Raw genomic sequence first — 20,129 nt, 5'->3', positions numbered from 1 at the left:
CCAACCAGCTTAAAACTATGACCCCTCGTGCTAGCCATTTCTGCCCTGGGAAATAGTCTCTGGCTATCAACTCTATCTATGCCTCTCATTATCTTGTATACCTCAATTAGGTCCCCTCTCCTCCTCCTTTTCTCCAATGAAAAGAGACCGAGCTCTGTCAACCTCTCTTCATAAGATAAGCCCTCCAGTCCAGGCAGCATCCTGGTAAACCTCCTCTGAACCCTCTCCAAAGCATCCACATCTTTCCTATAATAGGGCGCCCAGAACTGGACGCAGTATTCCAAGTGCGGTCTAACCAAAGTTTTATAGAGCTGCAACAAGATCTCACGACTCTTAAACTCAATCCCCCTGTTAATGAAAGCCAAAACACCATATGCTTTCTTAACAACCCTGTCCACTTGGGTGGCCATTTTAAGGGATCTATGTATCTGCACACCAAGATCCCTCTGTTCCTCCACGCTGCCAAGAATCCTATCCTTAATCCTGTACTCAGCTTTCAAATTCGACCTTCCAAAATGCATCACCTCGCATTTATCCAGGTTGAACTCCATCTGCCACCTCTCAGCCCATCTCTGCATCCTGTCAACAATCCCTACTTGAAGCCGGCCAATTGCAAACACTTCTGCAATGAAACATTCTAGACTTCGGGTTATAGTCCAACAGGTTAATTTGAAAACACAAGTTTTTGGAGCCTTCCCCTGAAGAAGGAGCGAGGCTCTAAAAGCTTGTGTTTGTAAATAGGCTCGTTGGCCTATAACCTGGTGTCATGTGGTTTCTGAGATTGTCCAGCCAGTCCAACGTTGGCACCTCTACAACAATCCCGACTATCCGGCCTGTTTTCGCTTTTCCTCTGCTCTTGAGTACCTTTGCTGCACTTGCTAACTTCGAACCAGCCTGGAACATTCTAGAATCGAGGGAATTTGGAAAACCATACCCAGCGCATCTACTACATTGCAGCAATTCCTGACAGAGTGTTAAAAGGTTAACCATCGGGCCCTGACAGCTAGTCATCTTTAAAACGCTGACAATGTCCCATTACATTTTCTGCGAATGGTGAATGGGATAACTATCAGAAACCATACTTAAGTTGAACCATGAAGGAGGAAATAACAGGAGCTTGATAGAAAGGCACAGCAGTAAACATGGGGTATGTCAAACTACATATAGACTGGAAAAGCCAGATAGACAAAGTTTGCCTGGGTGAAGAGTTCACAGAGAGGTTTTTCAGGTGATTCCTAGGAGCTACATGTTCTGGATCCAGTCAGAGAATACGCTGAATCAGACCTGGTATTGTGCAAAGAGATAGGATTACTGAATGATCTCATTGTGAAGGGGCCTGCAGTTATCAGCAATTCATAACATTACATTCAGCTTGAAGGAGAAAATAGCGAGTTCAACACCAATATTTTGAATGTTAAATAAGAACAATATGCAATTGTGAAGTTAGAGCTAGCCAAAGTGAACTAACAAATTAGGTGAGAGGATCAGTCAATAGAGATCCGAAGAGGATACTTCAGAATATAGAGGAAATGGTTTGGTGCTAAGATTGCTGGACTGTTAATCCAAAGATAATTTTCTGTGGATCTGAGTTCAAATCCCGCCAAAGCAGATCGTAGAACATAGAACATAGAATGGTACAGCACAGCACAGGCCCTTCGGCCCTCGATGTTGTGCCGAACTTTTACCCTAATCCTAAGGTCTATCTAACCTCCACCCTTACCTTATACTATCATCCATATCCCTATCTAATAGCCGCTTAAATGCCCCTAATGAGGCCGAATCCACTACCCTCTCCAGCAATGCATTCCACACCCCGACCACTGTCTGAGTAAAGAACCTACCTCTGATATCTCCCCTATATCTACCTCCACTCACTTTAAAACTATGCCCCCTCGTAATAGCTACCTCGCCCTTAGGAAAACGTCTCTGGCTGTCCACTGTATCTATTCCTCTGATCATTTTGTACATCTCTATCAAGTCACCTCTCATCCTTCGTCGTTCTAAAGAGAAAAGCCCTAGCGCTCTCAACCTTTCCTTGTAAGGCCTTCCCTCCATTCCAGGCAACATTCTGGTAAATGTCCTCTGCACCGTTTCCAATAATTCCACATCTTTCCTGTAACAAGGTGACCAGAACGGGGTTAGGGTTGGGGTTAGGGTTAGGGTTAGGTTTAGGGTTGGGGTTATTCCAGATGTGGCCAAGCCAGGCTTTTCTACAGCTGGAGCATAACTTCACGGCTCTTGCACTCTAATCCCTCTATTAATGAAAGCTAACACACCATACACCTTCTTAACAACTCTGTCCACTTGGGTAGCAGCTTTCAGGGAACTGTAGACATGAACCCCGAGATCTCTCTGCTCCTCCACACTGCTTTTAAGTTTGTCCTTCCAAAATAAATCACCTCATACTTTTCAGGGTTAAACTCCATCTGCCACTTCCCAGCCCAGCTCTGCATCCTATCAATGTCCCTCTGTAACTGAGAACAGCCCTGTGTACTATCCACAACTCGACACACCTTTGTATTGTCCACAAACTTACTAATCCACCCTTCCAATCCTTCATCCAAATCATTTACAAAATCAGAAGCAGAAGAGGATCCAGAACAGATCCTTGTGGTACACCACTCGTAACTGAGCACCATGTTGAATATTTTCCGCCCACTACCACCCTTTGTCTTCTAAGGGTCAGCCAATTCTGAACCCAATCCGCCACATTTCCCCCTATCCCACGCCTCCTTACTTTCGGCATGAGCCTACTATGGGGAACCTTATCAAACGCCTTACTTAAATCCATGTATACCACATCCACTGCTCTACCTTCATCCATGTGTTTGGTCAACTCTTCAAAGAATTCATTAAGGTTTGTGAGGCATGATCTACCCCTCACAATTCCATGCTGACTATCGCGAATCAAACTGTGCCTTTCCAAGTGATCATAAATCCTGTCTCTCAGAGCCCTTTCCAATAATTTGCCCACCACTGATGTAAGACTAACTGGTCTGTAATTTCCGGGGTTATCCCTATTCCCTTTTTTGAACAAGGGAATGACATCTATCTCTCTCCAATCTTCCAGTACTATACCCATGGACAGTGAGGATGAAAAGCTCATCGCCAAAGGGCCCGCGATCTCTTCCGTCGCTTCCCATAGAATCCTTGGATAAATCCCATCAGGCCTGGGGGACTACTATCTTCAAGTTCCTGAAAATTCCTTACCAGTATATCTTCCTTACCAAAATCAACCTCCTCTAGCCTACCAGCCTGTTTCACACCGTCCTCCCCTGCAACTTGGTCCCTCTCAGTTGTGAATACCGAAGAAAAGTATTCATTAGGGACCTCTCCTATCTCTTTAGGCTCTGTGGACAAATTCCCTTTACAGTCCTTGATCGTCCCCGCCCTTTCTCTGGTCGTTCTGTTATTCCTCATGTACGTGTAAAAAGCCTCGGGGTTTTCCTTAATCCTATCTGCCATGGTTTCCTCATGCCCCCTTATAGCTCTCCTAAACTTGAATTCAATTTTTAAAAACTGAATTAAGAGTCTGACCATTGCCAATTTTCAGGAAAAACCCATCTGGTTCACTAATGTCCTTTAGGGAAAGAAACTGCCATCCTTACCTGGTCTGGCCTACATGTGACTCCAGACCCACAGCAACATAGTTGACTCTTAACTGCCCTCTGGGCAATTAGGGCTGGGCAATAAATGCTGCCTAACCAAGAATGCCCTCATCCCGTGAATGAAGAAAGAAAACAAGAAACACTGAATGGATACATTCCAACAACAAAAAAAGAGAGTCCGACCCATTACCCATGGTTAGGTAATATGGTTAAAATAGTATCAGATTTATAGAAAAAGCATGTGATGATGCAAAAACTGCAAGCACATCAGAAGATCAGACAAAATATAAAAAAAAAGCAAAGAATGACAATAAAATTAATAATTATTAAAATACAAGAGAAAACTAGCTTAAAATATAAAAACAGATAGTAAGAGTTTCTATAGCTATATAGAAATGGAATTGATAAGGTGAGCATTGGTCCCTTGAAAATAAGTCCAAAGAAATGACAGAAGAATTAAGCAGGTATTTTGCATTGAGCTGCACTGCAGAGGATACAAGTTGTATCTCCAATAGTGATAAAGTGATAAAGAAATGGAAGGGAGTGAGGAACTGAGGAAAATCTCAATATCCTGACAGTGGGTCTGAGTAAGTTGTTGGAGTTGGGGTTTGACATGTGCCCAGGTGCTGGTGAATTTCATCCTAAGTTCTTAAAAGAAGTAGGGACTGAGATAACAAAGTGTGAAGCTGGATGAACACAGCAGGCCAAGCAGCATCTCAGGAGCACAAAAGCTGATGTTTCGGGCCTAGACCCTTCATCAGAGAGGGGGATGGGGATACGGTTCTGGAATAAATAGGGAGACAGGGGGAGGCAGACCGAAGATGGGGAGAAAAGAAGATAGGTGGAGAGGAGAGTATAGGTGGGGAGGTAGGGAGGGGATAGGTCAGTCCAGGGAAGACGGACAGGTCAAGGAGGCGGGATGAGGTAGTAGGTAGGAAATGGAGGTGTGGCTTGAGGTGGGAGGAAGGGATGGGGGAGAGGAAGAACAGGTTAGGGAGGCAGAGACAGGCTGGGCTGGTTTTGGGATGCAGTGGGGGAAAGGGAGATTTTGAAGCTGGTGAAATCCACATTGATACCATTGGGCTGCAGGGTTCCCAAGTGGAATATGAGTTGCTGTTCCTGCAACCTTCGGGTGGCATCATTGTGGCACTGCAGGAGGCCCATGATGGACATGTCGTCTGAGGAATGTGAGGGGGAGTTAAAATGGTTCGCGACTGGGAGGTGCAGTTGTTTATTGCGAACCAAGCGGAGGTGTTCTGCAAAGCGGTCCTCAAGCCTCCGCTTGGTTTCCCAAATGTAGACGAAGCCACACCGGGTACAATGGATACAGTATACCACATTGGCAGATGTGCAGGTGAACATCTGCTTGATATGGAAGGTCATCTTGGGGCCTGGGATGGGGGTGAGGGAGGAGGTGTGGGGGCAAGTGTAGCATTTCCTGCGGTTGCAGGCGAAGGTGCCGGGTGTGGTGGGGTTGGAGGGGAGTGTGGAGCGGACAAGGGAGTCACGGAGAGATTGGTCTCTCCAGAAGGCAGACAAGGGTGGGGATGGAAAAATGTCTTGGGTGGTGGGGTCAGATTGTAGATGGCGGAAGTGTCGGAGGATGATGCGTTGGATCCGGAGGTTGGTGGGGTGGTGTGTGAGAACGAGGGGGATCCTCTTGGGGCGGTTGTGGCAGGGGCAGGGTGTGAGGGATGTGTTGCGGGAAATGCGGGAGATGCGGTCAAGGGCGTTCTCGATCACTGCAGGGGGAAAGTTGCGGCCCTTGAAGAATGTGGACATCTGGGATGTGCGGGAGTGGAATGCCTCATCCTGGGAGCAGATGCGGAGGAGGCGGAGGAATTGGGAATAGGGGATGGAATTTTTGCAGGAGGGTGGGTGGGAGGAGGTGTATTGTAGGTAGCTGTGGGAGTCAGTGGGCTTGAAGTGGACATCAGTTACAAGTTGGTTACCTGAGATGGAGACTGAGAGGTCCAGGAAGGTGAGGGATATGTTGGAGATGTGTGCTGTAACAGTTTAGTGATTTTTCTGGGTGCATTTAGTAAAATATTCCATTCTGCAATTGGATTCAGGTACCTGAGAGTACAATGCTCAATGTGAAATGTGATTATTCAATTGTATTTCTTGTAATGGTTATTATAATATTTTGTAATATATTTCTATATACTTTATGAAAATTGTATATTTTTGTAAAAAAATGTATATTATTAATTAAAGGTTTAACCTATAAGGAGAGGCTGAATAGACTGGGGATATTTTCCCTGGAGTGTCGGAGGCTTATAGAAGTTTATAAAATCATGCAGGGCAGGGATAGGGTGAAAAGACACGGTCTTTTCCCCAGGGTGGGGGTGTCCTTAACTAGAGGGGCATAGGTTTAAGGTGAGAGAGGAAAGATTTAAAAAGGGACCTGAGGGGTAACTTTTTCACACAGAGGGTGGTGCGTGTGTGGAATGAGCTGCCAGAGGAAGTGGTGGGGGCTGGTACAGTTACAGCATTTAAAAGGCATCTGGATGGGTACATGAGTAGGAAAGGTTTAGAAGGACATGGGGAGCTGGCAAATGGGACTAGATTAAGTTAGGATATCTGGTCAATGTGGATGAGTTGGACTGAAGGGTCTGTTTCTATTCTATAAATCTCTATTACTCCATAAAATAATTAAAATTGTATTGAGCCACCTCAGCTGAAATGGTGTACAGAGAAAATGTTATTTCTATAGAGCCTCCCGTAATGTTTGATTTGTAATGTTCCACCCTGTGCTGTATATCTGACATAGAGTGTATTTTGCAAAAATTAAGACTTACAATCATAGAGTCATAGAGTCCTATAGAATGCAGACAGGCCCTTCAGCCCAAACTGGTCTGTGCCGACCAAAATGTCCATCCACGCTAACCCCATTTCCCTGCACATAGCCCATATCCTTCTAACCTTTCTTGCCCATGCATTCATCCAACGGCCTTTTAAATGTTGTTAATGTACCTGCCTCAACTACTTCTGCTGGCAGCTCATTCCATATGCGTACCACCCTCTCTGTGTAAAAATGTCGCCCTCAGGCTCCCATATATTCTTTCCCCTCTTACCTTAAACTGAATCCCTCTAGTTCTCAATTCCCCAACTCTGAGAAAGAGACTGAGTGCATTCACCCTATCCATGCCTCTCATGATCTTATTCACTTCTGTAAGATCCCTCCTCAGTCTCCTATGCTCTAAAGAAAAATGTTCCAGCTTGTCCTACCTCTCCGGATAACTCAGTCCCTTGAGTCCTGGCAACGTCCTTGTAAATTTCTTCTGCACTCTTTCCAGTTTCATAACATCCTTCCTAAAGCAAAGTGACCAAAACTGAACACAATACTCCAAGTGTGACCTCACTAATGTCCCTTACAACTGCAACATAATTTCCCAACTTCTGTACTCAGTGCCCTGACTGATGAAGGTCAAACACCTTCTGCCCTGTCTACCTGTGATTCCACTTTCAGAGAACCATGCACCTGAACTCCAAGGTCCCTTTGTTCCACCCCACTCCTTAAGGCCCCACCCATTCACTGTGAAACTCCTGCCTGGATTTGACTTTCCAAAATGCAACACCTCACACTTATCTATATTAAACTCTAGTTACCATTTCTTGGCCCACTTCCCCAGCTGATCAAGATCCTGCTACAATTTCTGATAATCTTCTTCACTGTCCACAATACCATCTATTTTAGTGTCATCTGTAAACGTGCTAATCATGCCTTGTACATTCTCATCCAAATCATTGATATAGATAACAAACAGCAATGGGCCCAGCACCAACCCCTGGGGCACACCAACAGTCACAGTCATATTAAGCGAAACATCCTATATAGAAACATGTCAAAATTTTATTGCTACATGTGTAATATTCATGTCAAATGTTTTTGATTTTTTTTAACAAATGGCTTAACAAATATACTATGGTTGAATAAAGAAGAAATAAAATTCTGAAGACCAAAAGTCTAGACCACAAAGTGGAAAATTACTTTGTCATTTGGAAACACATTTTCTTGGAAGTTTTTTTGTTTCTGCTCTCCCACAAGGAGGGGAAGTGACAGTCAGAGAGATGGATGCTTTCTGGCTGTTTTCTCACTGCTGTCTCTGCCGCAGCTTGCTAATACACTTGAATTCAACCAATCAGAGGGCTGTTGTAATTAAAATGTCCTTAACTTGAAAGATTCTCAGCGTTGCTCCATATCAAACTCTCTCTCTCGTTGCTTCGAAAAGCAACATTATATTGCACAGCACAAGAAAATACAACTCCTGATTTATTTTTAAGTTACAAAATTCTTCTTTTTTTCCGTTTTAACAGCTGAATGTCTATTTCAGGTTATAGCCCCAAAGAGGAAAATGTTGGTCACTTACAAGATTTAGAAAAAAAATCAAGGTGATTAAGCAGAGTCAATATATTTTTATGAAAGGCAAATTAAATATACACAATTTATTGATGTTCTTTTTAAGAATTAACACATGCTGTGGATAAAGGAAATCAATTTCCACAAGGCAGTTGATAAGATCCACATTAAAGGCTATTGTAGAAAATAAAAACTCATGGTGTGGGGGGTAACAGAATGTCATTGATCAAAGATTGACAAGTTAACAGGAAGCAGAGAGTTGGCATAAATTGATAAGTTTCTATTTGGCCTAGACGTAACAAGTGATATATCATAGGGATCAGTGCCTTAACTGTTTATAATTTATATAAATCACTTTGATTAAGGGACGGTTGCTAAATTTGATGCTGACACTAAATAGGTATCTAACTCTTATTTGAAATCAATCAATGTTTTGGCTTGAACCATTTATCATGTATATTATACATACATTCATGAATGTTATATATAAACAATTTCTTGGCAGTACTATACTTAGCCATGTCAACATGCCCCTTTTATCATCAAAGCTGTACATAGCGAATTTCTGAGGGTACGCAAAGAAACACATATAACCAGCTGTTCTCAGAGGTCAGCATCTTCAATCTGGGTTTTCATCAAAGAGACTAGGAGCCTGTTTACTTTACAGTTTGTGTTCCAAAATCAAAAGTCACAGTTCATTGAGGTGGGTGAGTCAGGGGTAGAGTTTAGGAGGTTTAGAATCTTTGTGGTAAGATAAAAAGTAATTAACCCTGATGTGGTGTACTGCCTGTGACAGTGAGTGGACTGTAGGATCTGCAGATTCATACACAAAGTGAATTTTGACTGCAAAATGTTCCTGTCTCAGACCATGCCGTCAGTGCATTACACACATCCCCATTACTGATCCCAGTTCCTAAGCTTGTCTCTTTCATTTCAGACCTTCAGATTAAAAATCCATAAATTAAGGAAATTAATTGATGGGGCCCCAGGCAACTTTCTGTAAACCATTTAAATCTGGATTTCAGTTACTTCCTATTTTGCATTGAGTCATGGATCTGCACAGCTTGGAAACAGGTCCTTTGGTCCAACTCATCCATGCCAAACAGATATCCTAAATTAATCCAGTCCCATTTACCAGCATTTAGCCCATATCCCCCTAAAACCTCCCCATTCATATACCCAACCAATGCCTTTTAAAAGTTATAATTGTACCAGCCTCCACCACTTCCTCTGGCAGCTAATTCCATACACGCACCACCCTCTGTGTGAAAAAGTTGCCCCTCAGGTCTCTTTTAAATCTTTCCCCTCTCACCTTAAACCATGCCCTCTTAGTTTTGGACTCTCCCACTCCAGGGGAAAGACATTGGCTACACTAACCATGCCCCTCATGATTTTATAAACCTCTATAAGGTCATCCCTCAGTCTCTGATGCTCCAGGGAAAACAGCCCCAGTCTATCCAGCCTCTCCCTGTAGCTCAATCCCTCCAACCCCAGCAACATCCCTGTAAATCTTCTCTGAACCCTTTTAAGTTTCACAACATCCTTCCTATAGCAGGGAGACTAGAACTGAAAACAGTATTCCAAAAATGGTCTAACCAATGTCCTGTACAGCTGTAACATGATCTCTCAAGTCCTATACTCAATGCACTGACCAATAAAGGGAAATAAACCAAACACTTTCTTCACTAGTCTGTTTAGCGGCAACCCCAGTTTCAAAGAGATACAAACTGCACTCCAGGTCTCTTTGTTCAGAATTACTATTAAGTGTATAAGTCCTGCCTTGACTTGTCTTTCCAAAATTCAGCGCCTCACATTTATCTAAATAAATCTCTGTTTGCCACACCCTGACCTATTGCTCCATCTGATCAATGTTCCATTGTTCCCTGAGGTAACCTTCTTCTATCCACTTCTATCCCAAATTTTATTGTTATCTGGAAACTTACTCACCATACCTCTTATGTTTACATCCAAATCATTTGTATAAATGATAAAAAGTGGTGGATCCAGCACTGATCTTGTGGCACAACACCGGTCACAGGTCTCCGGTCTGAAAATCAACCCTTCATCACCACCCTCTGTCTTTTACCTTTAAGCCAGTTATGTAGCCAAACGGCTTGTTCTCCCAGTATTCCCTGTGCACTGGCCTTGCGAACCAGGTTACCATGAGGAACCTTGCTGAACGTCTTACTGAAGTCCATAGAGATTACATCTACCGCTCTGGCCTCATCAATGCTCTTTGTTACTTTTCAAAAATCCCAATCAAGTTAGTGAGACATGATTTCCCACATACAAAGCAAATTCCATGTGATAGAGCCAATAGCAGAGTGCTACTGATTCTAAAGGATGAAACACCCCTTTTAAAACAATTTTTCTGCCCCTTTCCATGTAAAAACATAACTTCTTGCAAACAAAACTCAAGGCAGGAACCTTACCACAAGTACAATATCAATGTTACTTAAAGTGTGAGCTCCTTCAGGTGTTGGGGAGGAGGAGAATCTTCTGGAGTCTCTCACAGGTGTCAGCTGTGGAAAAGAATCTACATTGACGATCCACTGAAAGGCCACCCACCAAGGTCTTTCTACCAATAACATCACAAATGTCTGTTAGCTTTTAGAACCCCTTGGGAGGGCACGGTGGCTCAGCGGTTAACACTGCAGCCTCACAGCACCAGGGACCCGGGTTTGATTCCAGCCTCAGGCAACTGTCTGTGTGGAGTTTGCGTATTCTCCTCATGTCTGTGTGGGTTTCCTCCCACAGGCCAAAGATGTGCAGACTAGGTGGATTGTCTATGCTAAATTGCCCGTAGTGTTCAGGGGTGTGTGCGTTATAGGGGGATGGGTCTGGGTGGGACACTCCAAGGGGAAGTGTGGACTTGTTGGGCTGTGGGCCTGTTTCCACACTGTAGGGAATCTAATCTTATAGCTTGTATCAGAATGAATATAGTTTCTGGTCAGTTTAATACAATATTCCAATTCTGCAGCTGGATTCAGGCATTAGAGGGTACAATACTCAATTGTGAAAAGTGATTTTATTGTATTTTTTGTAATAACTATTGTAATGTTTTGTAATGTTTTTTCCAGCTACTTTATGAAGTAAATATATTATTGCAAAAAAAATGTTCATCAAATGTATTGAAATTGTATTGACCCACCTCAGTGGGCATGGTGTATCGAGAAAATGTTATTTTTGTTGCACTTCCTGTAATGTTTAGTCTGCAATGTTCCATCATGTATATCTGACAGGGAATGCATTTTGTACAAATTAAGACTTACAGTCATATTGAATGGAACATTTTATAGAGAAACATGTTGAACAAAATCTGTAATATTCAAGCCAAAACATCTTGTAACTTTTTTTTTAAACATATGTTATGAACACAGTATATTTTTGGGGAACAAAGGGCTCATCTCCAAGTTATAAAGTTGTAGGTGAGGCAAAAATCCAGGCTGAAAGTTTGACCTGATGCTGAGGGATTTTAAATTCATTAAAATGGGATGTGGGTATCACTGGCTGGTTGAGCATTTGTTGCCCAGCCCTAGGTGTGCTTGAGAAGGTGGTGGTGACTGAGTTTCTTGAGCCACTGCAGACCACCTGCTGTGGGTTGACCCACGATACCATTAGGGAGGGAATTCCAGGATTGTGACCCAGCAACAGTGAAGGAACGGCGAGATATTTCCAAGTCAGGCTGGAGAGTGTCCTGGAGGGGAACGTGCAGGCGGTGGTGTTCCCATGTATCTGCTGCCCTTGTCCTTCCAGGTGGAAGTTGTCATGGGTTTGGAAGGTGCTGTCTAAGGATCTTTGGTAAATTTCTGCATCTTGTAACAGCTGTGACTGAGTGTCAGTGGTCGGGGGAGTGAATATTTGTGGATGTGGTGCCAATCAACCAGGCTGCTTTGTCCTGGACGGTGTCAAGTTTCTTGAGTGCTACCATGTCCATTAGATGAGAGATTAAACATTGAAACATAAGAGTAGAGTAGGCTATTCAGTCCTTCAAACATGCTAGACTATTAATACATGAGATCCCATATGTTTAAGAGTAGGAGAGATAAATGACTAATGACAGACCTATAAGTCTGGTGACAGATTGGGAAAAGGGGGAGGTGAAATGACACAGATAGTAGGAACTGCAGATGCTGAAGAATCTGAGATAATAAGGTGTAGAGCTGGATGAGCACAGCGGGCCAAGCAGCATCAGAGGAGCAGGAAGGCTGATGTCCTTGGGTGTCCTTGTGCACCAGTCACTGAGGGTAAGCATGCAGTTACAGCAGGCAGTGTCAAAGGTAAATGGTATGTTGGCCTTTATAGCAAGAGGATTGGAGTACAGGAGAAGAGATGTCTTACTGCAGTTATACAGAGCTTTGGTGAGAACGCACCTGGAGTATTGTGTGTGCGAGTATGGAGGAAGGATGTCCTGGCTTTGGAGGAAGTGTAACAATTGTTTCCTGGGATGGTGGGGCTGGCATACAGGGAGACACTGGATCGGTTGGGACTTAATGATCATAAGAAATAGGAACAGGAGTATGCCATTTGGCTCCTCAAGGATGTTCCATCATCCAGTAGGATCACGGTTGACCTCACTTTCCTTGCATCCACTTTCCTGGCCTTTTCCCATTTTCCCTACTGAATAAGAATCTAGCTCAGCCTTAATATTATACCACAGCTCTAATTGGTAAGGAGTTCCAAAGACTCTCAACCCCTGAGAGAAGAAATTCTCCTCATCTCAGTCTTATTTTTTTTAAAGAGACACATTTTGTTGAAGCTTATCATCTCACACTCATCAGGATAATTTGCAAGAATACAAATTCAAGGAGAAAGCCAACACTTATACAGTATGAGAAAATTGTTCTGATTGGTTGGCAAGTGAGCTCTGATTGGTAAAGATATTGCCAAGTGAATAAATCTGAGGACATTCACCTTGACTGAAAAGTTACATAAAGTCAGAATAATTTTTTACTGAGAATCTGGGAAGTGTTGTTGTCCAATGATATGCAGGTGACAGTGTTGGACTGGGGTGGACAAGGTCAGAAGTCAGACAACAACAGGTTATAGTTCAAGATAACAAGGTGTGGGGCTGGATGAACACAGCAGGCCAAGCAGCTTCTCAGGAGCAGGAAAGCTGATGTTTTGGCCTGTGATTTCAAATAAACCTATTGGACTATAACTTGGTGTTGTCTGACTTCTGATGATGTCCAGAGACCTGGGAACCATTGTTCATGAGTCTGCAAAAGCTAGTGTGGCAATCCAGCAAGAAATTAGGAAGGCAAAGGGCACACTGACCTTCACTGCAAACAGATTTGAGAATAGGAGTAAAGATGCCTTGCTGCAGTTGTATAAAGCCTTGGTAACACTGCACCTGGAGCATCTTGTGCAGCTCACATTTTCTGGTCTAAGGAAGGACATACTCTATCATAGAGGGAGCACGGTGGGGACTTCACCAGACCAATTTTCTTATTAGGAGAGATTGAGGTGGCTGGCTCTGTAGTCTCTAATGTTTCAAAAAAAAGAGAGGTAATCTTGTTAAAACATGCAAAATTATTGGCTGTTTCCATTGGCTGATGAGTCAGGGAATAAACATTAAGATAGGATGTCAGCATTTTTTAATTGCATGAGTAACTTCTCTCGGAGAGGGGTGAATGTTTGGAATTCTCAACCTCAGAGGGTGTGGAAGTTCTGTCATTGAGAATTTTCAAGACAGAGACTGAGAGATTTCTGGGTGCTATGACATCAGAGGATAAGGAGAGAAGGTCGCAAAGTGGCATTGAAGGAAATGATTGGCCATAATATAATTGAACGATACAGCAAGCTCAATGGGGCTGAATGGCTTACTTCTGCCCCAATGTAACTGTGTTTCTGCCGGATAGTGAGAGTCCATTGTGATGTGTGAATAAGATAGTTGCAGCTTTACCGTTCATTCGATGTGAATGTTATCTTGGTCCGAATATGGATCCCAAGGAGCAAATAAATCTGCGCTCTGACCTCATACAGAATTTAAAAATTAAAAAGAGTGTTTAAATTACAAAACACTTGTGAGAAAATGAATATATTGCAATTCTCCAATTTAAATTGACAATAAATTTTAGCACAATATTTTATTTATTTTAGAATTATTTTACTTGCGTTAAACACTTAAGAATTTTGAAACAGAAAACGTGCGATCTTTAACTTAAATCGGATTAACTCTGGTTTCATTAGACCCCACCATCGGAATGAAATGGACTTGTGGCAGTTCAGTGTGGCAGCTCACCACTACCTTCTGGGGCAACTGGGGATTGGCATAAAAGGGTACCCTAGCCAAAGATGCCCACATTGTGGCAATTTTTATTTTTGTTTTAAATGTATAGAGCAGCCAGAAGAAACAGCTGTAGAAATATGACCCTGCCAGTGCATTACTACTGGAGATCAAAAAATTAACCGTCAATTATATAACATTCCAATTGCTCTATTTTAATTGAGTATTAGGCAGGGATTTGGGTGGCACGGTAGCTCAGTGGGTTAGCACTGCAGCCTCACAGCACCAGGGACCCAGGTTCAATTCCAGCCTCAGGCCACTGCTTGTGGGGAGTTTGCATGTTCTCCCTGTGTCTGCGTGGGTTTCCTCCAGGTGCTCTGGTTTCCTCCCACAGTCCAAAGATGTGCAGGTTAGGGTGGATTGGCCATGCTAAATTGCCCGTGGTGTTCAGGGGTGTGTGGGTTAGAGGGGGATGGGTCTGGGTGGGGTGCTTCAAGGGGCGGTGAGGACTTGTTGGGCCGAAGGGCCTGTTTTCACACTGTAGGGAATCTAATCGAATGGTGTTAATTAAATTTAAGTATTAATACTTTACAAAAATGGGTTCACTTTCACCAAGAGGAAATATGACAAGAACCTTTGTTTAAAACGGCATAATTATAACCTTAATTCGCACAAAGTTCACGTCTGTTTCTGTGCTATATGACTCTCTACATGACTTTGTAGCGCCTAATAAAGTCGCACTTAACCTTTCCACTTAGGATTTACACTTGCATGAACATTTAGCTAGTTGGCGCCAAAGAACATTTCATTTAAAATAAACTGAGAGAGAGGGAAAAGTACGGGAATTTGAGCGGCAGGTAGCTGGGATTTCTTCCTGCACAACTTAGAAACAAAGTTGCTCGGGTTTGTTGTACACTGTGCCGGGGGTGGGACGGGGAGCAGAGCATCAGACGAACTCACTCAGTAACCAGTCCGCTGAGCGCAGTACCCTAAAACAGAAATCAGTGTGTCTGGGGAAGGAGGATTGCTCCTTTAATTCCAATTTACAGGGTCGGACCCGAGTCAGTGAAGAGACACGGAAAGTGGGAGGGAAAAGTTCACTTTTTAACTACCCAACAAAGTCGAGAAAACGTGGAGCAAAATAAACGCTGGGAAGAGAGGTCTTTGTATCCAGTTTTTAAAAGAAACAAAGCAGCCGAGGCTGGTGGCTGACGGAGACAGAAATATTGGTGGCTGAGACAGACTGCAATTGAAATGGCGCCTGATGCCGGGGGCAAGTTGCGAGGGCTCTTCATACCAGAGAGGAATGTATGGGGCTCACGTCATTGGGATTTTAATGGCCGGCAGGAAATAGACTCAAACAACAGAAATCACACGCACACTTATATTTAAACTCACATGTAATCATTCCATCACTCCATACCTTTTTCTCAACAAGTCCTCAATATCTACATCAGGTTGTGAAAAGATTACAGGAAACGTGTCCTGTGTTACTCATTTTACCCAGATCTGAAAATTTATGCCAGGTTGAAAGTGCCTGGGGAAATATTACATCAGAAGGAATGACAATGATTAAAATCTGCTCGCTCTCTCTCTATTTTATTTTGAGGACGGGGGGGCTGGTATAAACTGGGTGAAAAGACGTGACAGAGGATCTGATTCAAACCGTTATCCCGGGCTGGAGGAGGGGGCAGCAGAGAAATTAAACCGTTAGCAACAGAAAAGGGCAATAATAATAATAATAATTCCATCAGCGAGGGTTCTGGCTGCAGAGTGCTCCCCATCATTGCGGGACGAGTGAATAATATCTCCAGGATTTTCATCTCAGAAGGAGCCAGCCAGGGTGCAATTTAATCGGAACCCAGACCCTGGCCGGCGGCGGCTGCTACAGCCCGAGGCAAATTCCGATTTTTTCTCTCTCTCTGCTCTGTGTGTTATTTAGAGACTGATTATTGGGCTTTTCTCTCCTCTCCCTCTCTCTCTCTCTTTCTTCTCCTGCAACAATCTGCTTCTTTAACACAGAAACAAAACCAAAGCCAGAAAGAGGAATTTCTCCCGGAATTCTATCGCCTGGTGCCCGGGAAGAAGGAGACCAAGAGCCGTGTGTATGTTCCCGGTAAGATCCGCCGCTCGCCCCGCTGCCGCGCTGCTGGACACCCCCCGCTCGGTCACTGTTCGAGCCCCGGATCTCACCCCCTCCCCACCACCCCCCACCCCCCCCCCCCCCCGGGAACCCTCTTCCCCTGGGTCCTTTCCCTTCCAACAACCCACCCACCCGTTACCCTCCTCACACACACACACACACATCCCCTTCCCCACCCACCCACACACACCCCCTTCCCCACCCACCCACACACACCCCCTTCCCCACCCAACCCCCCCACACACCCAGACACACCCCCCTTCCCCACCCACACACACCCCCTTCCCCACCCACCCACACACATCCCCTTCCCCACCCAACCACACACACCCCTTCCCCAACCAACCCCCCCCACACACACACACCCCACCCCACCCACACACACCCCCTTCCCCACCCACCCACACACACCCCCCTTCCCCACCCACACACACCCCCTTCCCCACCCAATCCCCCACACACACCCAGACACACCCCCCCTTTCCCAACCACACACACCCCCGCTTCCCCTCCCACCCACACACCCCTCCACCCACACACACACCCTTACCCACCCCCACACACACACCCCTGTTTCACACTCACACACACCCCTTCCCCACCCACACCCCCCTTCCCCAATCACACACACACACACCCCCTTCCCCACATACACACCCACCCCGTTCCACACTCTCACACACACAACCCCTGTCCCCCGCCACACACACACACACACAACCCCTGTCCCACCCCCACACACACACACTCACACAGTTCACTCACTCACACAGACACACACACAGTTCACTCACACACACACAGTTCACTCACACACACACACACTGTTCACACACAGACAGTTCACACACACACACAGTTCACACACACACACACAGTTCACACACACACACACTGTTCACACACAGACACACACACATTTCACTCACTCACACACAGTTCACTCACACACACACAGTTCACTCACACACACACACACTGTTCACACACAGACAGTTCACACACACACAGTTCACACACACACTGTTCACACACAGACACACACACATTTCACTCACTCACACACACACAGTTCACTCACACACACACATTTCACTCACACACACAGTTCACACACACACAGAGTTCACTCACACACACACACACACGCAAACAGTTCACTCACACACACACACTGTTCACACACACACACATTCCACTCACACACAGTTCACTCACACACACACACAGTTCACTCACACACAGTTCACAAACATACACACACAGTCCACTCACACACAGTTCACACAACCACAGTTCACACACTCACACACACAGAGTTCACTCACTCACACACAGTTCACATACACACACACACACACACACAGTTCACTCACTCACTCACTCACACACAGTTCACACACACACACACACACACACACAGAGTTCACTCACTCACACACACACAGTTCACTCACACACACAGTTCACTCACACACACACAGTTCACTCACTCACACACAGTTCACTCACACACACACACACAGTTCACTCACACACACACACACAGTTCTCTCACACAGTTCACTCACACACAGTTTACAAACATATACACACACAGTCCACTCACACACACACACAGTTCACACACACAGAGTTCACTCACTCACACACAGTTCACATACACACACACACACAGTTCACTCACTCACTCACTCACACACAGTTCACACACACACACAGTTCACACACACACAGTTCACTCACACACACAGTTCACTCACTCACTCTCACACACACACACACACACAGTTCACACACACACAGTTCACTCACACACAGTTCACAAACATATACACACACAGTCCACTCACACACAGTTCACACACTCACACACAGTTGACACACTCACACACAGTTCACACACACACACACAGTCCACTCACACACAGTTCACACACACACACAGTTCACACACACTCTCACACACACACAGTTCACTCACTCACTCACACACACACACAAACACACACACACAGAGTTCACTCACACACACACACAGTTCACTCACACACACACACACACACACACACACACAGTCCACTCACACACAGTTCACACACTCACACACAGTTCACATACACACACACACACACAGTCCACTCACACACACAGTTCACACACTCACACACAGTTCTCACACACACTTCACACACACACAGTTCACACACACACACAGTTCACATACAGTTCACACACACACACACAGTTCACACACACACACAGTTCACTCACACACACACAGTTCATATACAGTTCACACACACACACAGTTCACACACACACAGTTCTCTCTCTCTCACACACACACACACAGTTCACACTCACACACAGTTCTCTCTCACACACACACAGTTCATATACAGTTCACACACACACACAGTTCACACACACACAGTTCTCTCTCTCTCACACACACACACACAGTTCACACTCACACACAGTTCTCTCTCACACACACACAGTTCACACACACACACAGTTCACATACAGTTCACACACACACACACAGTTCACTCACACACACACACAGTTCATATACAGTTCACACACACACAGTTCACACACACACAGTTCTCTCTCTCACACACACACACACACACAGTTCTCACACACACTTCACACACACACAGTTCACACACACACACAGTTCACATACAGTTCACACACACACACACAGTTCACACACACACACAGTTCACTCACACACACACACAGTTCATATACAGTTCACACACACACACAGTTCACACACACACAGTTCTCTCTCTCTCTCACACACACACACAGTTCACACTCACACACAGTTCTCTCTCACACACACACAGTTCACACACACACACAGTTCACATACAGTTCACACACACACACACAGTTCATATACAGTTCACACACACACAGTTCACACACACACAGTTCTCTCTCTCACACACACACACACACACAGTTCACACTCACACACAGTTCTCTCTCACACACACACACACACACACACAGTTCACACACACACACACACAGTTCTCACACACACAGTTCACACACACACACACAGTTCACACACACACACAGTTCACTCACACACAGTTCACAAACATATACACACACAGTCCACTCACACACAGTTCACACACTCACACACAGTTGACACACTCACACACAGTTCACACACACACACACGCACACAGTCCACTCACACACAGTTCACACACTCACACACAGTTCACACACTCACACACAGTTCACACACACACACACAGACTCTCACACACACACAGTTCACTCACTCACTCACACACACACACACTCTCTCACACACACACACACACACACACACAGTCCACTCACACACAGTTCACACACTCACACACAGTTCACACACTCACACACAGTTCACATACACACACACACACACACACAGAGTCCACTCACACACACAGTTCACACACTCACACACAGTTCTCACACACACACACACTTCACACACACAGTTCACACACACACACAGTTCACATACAGTTCACACACACACACACAGTTCACACACACACAGTTCACTCACACACACACACAGTTCATATACAGTTCACACACACACACAGTTCACACACACACAGTTCTCTCTCACACACACACACACACACACTCACACACAGTTCACACTCACACACAGTTCTCTCTCACACACACACACACACAGTTCACTCACACACACACAGTTCACTCACACACACAGTTCACTCACACACA

General features: G+C 44.7%; 2 protein-coding genes across 2 annotated transcripts in view; one reads left to right on the top strand and one right to left on the bottom strand.

The window, feature by feature from the left end:
* Nucleotides 1-20,129, bottom strand: part of LOC125460101 (transcription initiation factor TFIID subunit 4-like) — a 445,881-nt gene that overhangs the window by 41,030 nt on the left and 384,722 nt on the right. The window lies entirely within an intron of this gene.
* LOC125459841 (BTB/POZ domain-containing protein KCTD15) overlaps nt 16,067-20,129 on the top strand; it is a 70,713-nt gene continuing 66,650 nt past the window's right edge. Inside the window, exon 1 of the mRNA XM_048546775.2 lies at nt 16,067-16,316. The gene's annotated coding sequence lies outside the window, so the exon portion shown is untranslated. The remainder of the gene's footprint in view (nt 16,317-20,129) is intronic.

The sequence above is a fragment of the Stegostoma tigrinum genome, chromosome 16 (assembly GCF_030684315.1).
Source record: "Stegostoma tigrinum isolate sSteTig4 chromosome 16, sSteTig4.hap1, whole genome shotgun sequence".
Taxonomy (NCBI): Eukaryota; Metazoa; Chordata; class Chondrichthyes; order Orectolobiformes; family Stegostomatidae; genus Stegostoma; species Stegostoma tigrinum.
This window is presented reverse-complemented; position numbering and strand designations above follow the sequence as displayed.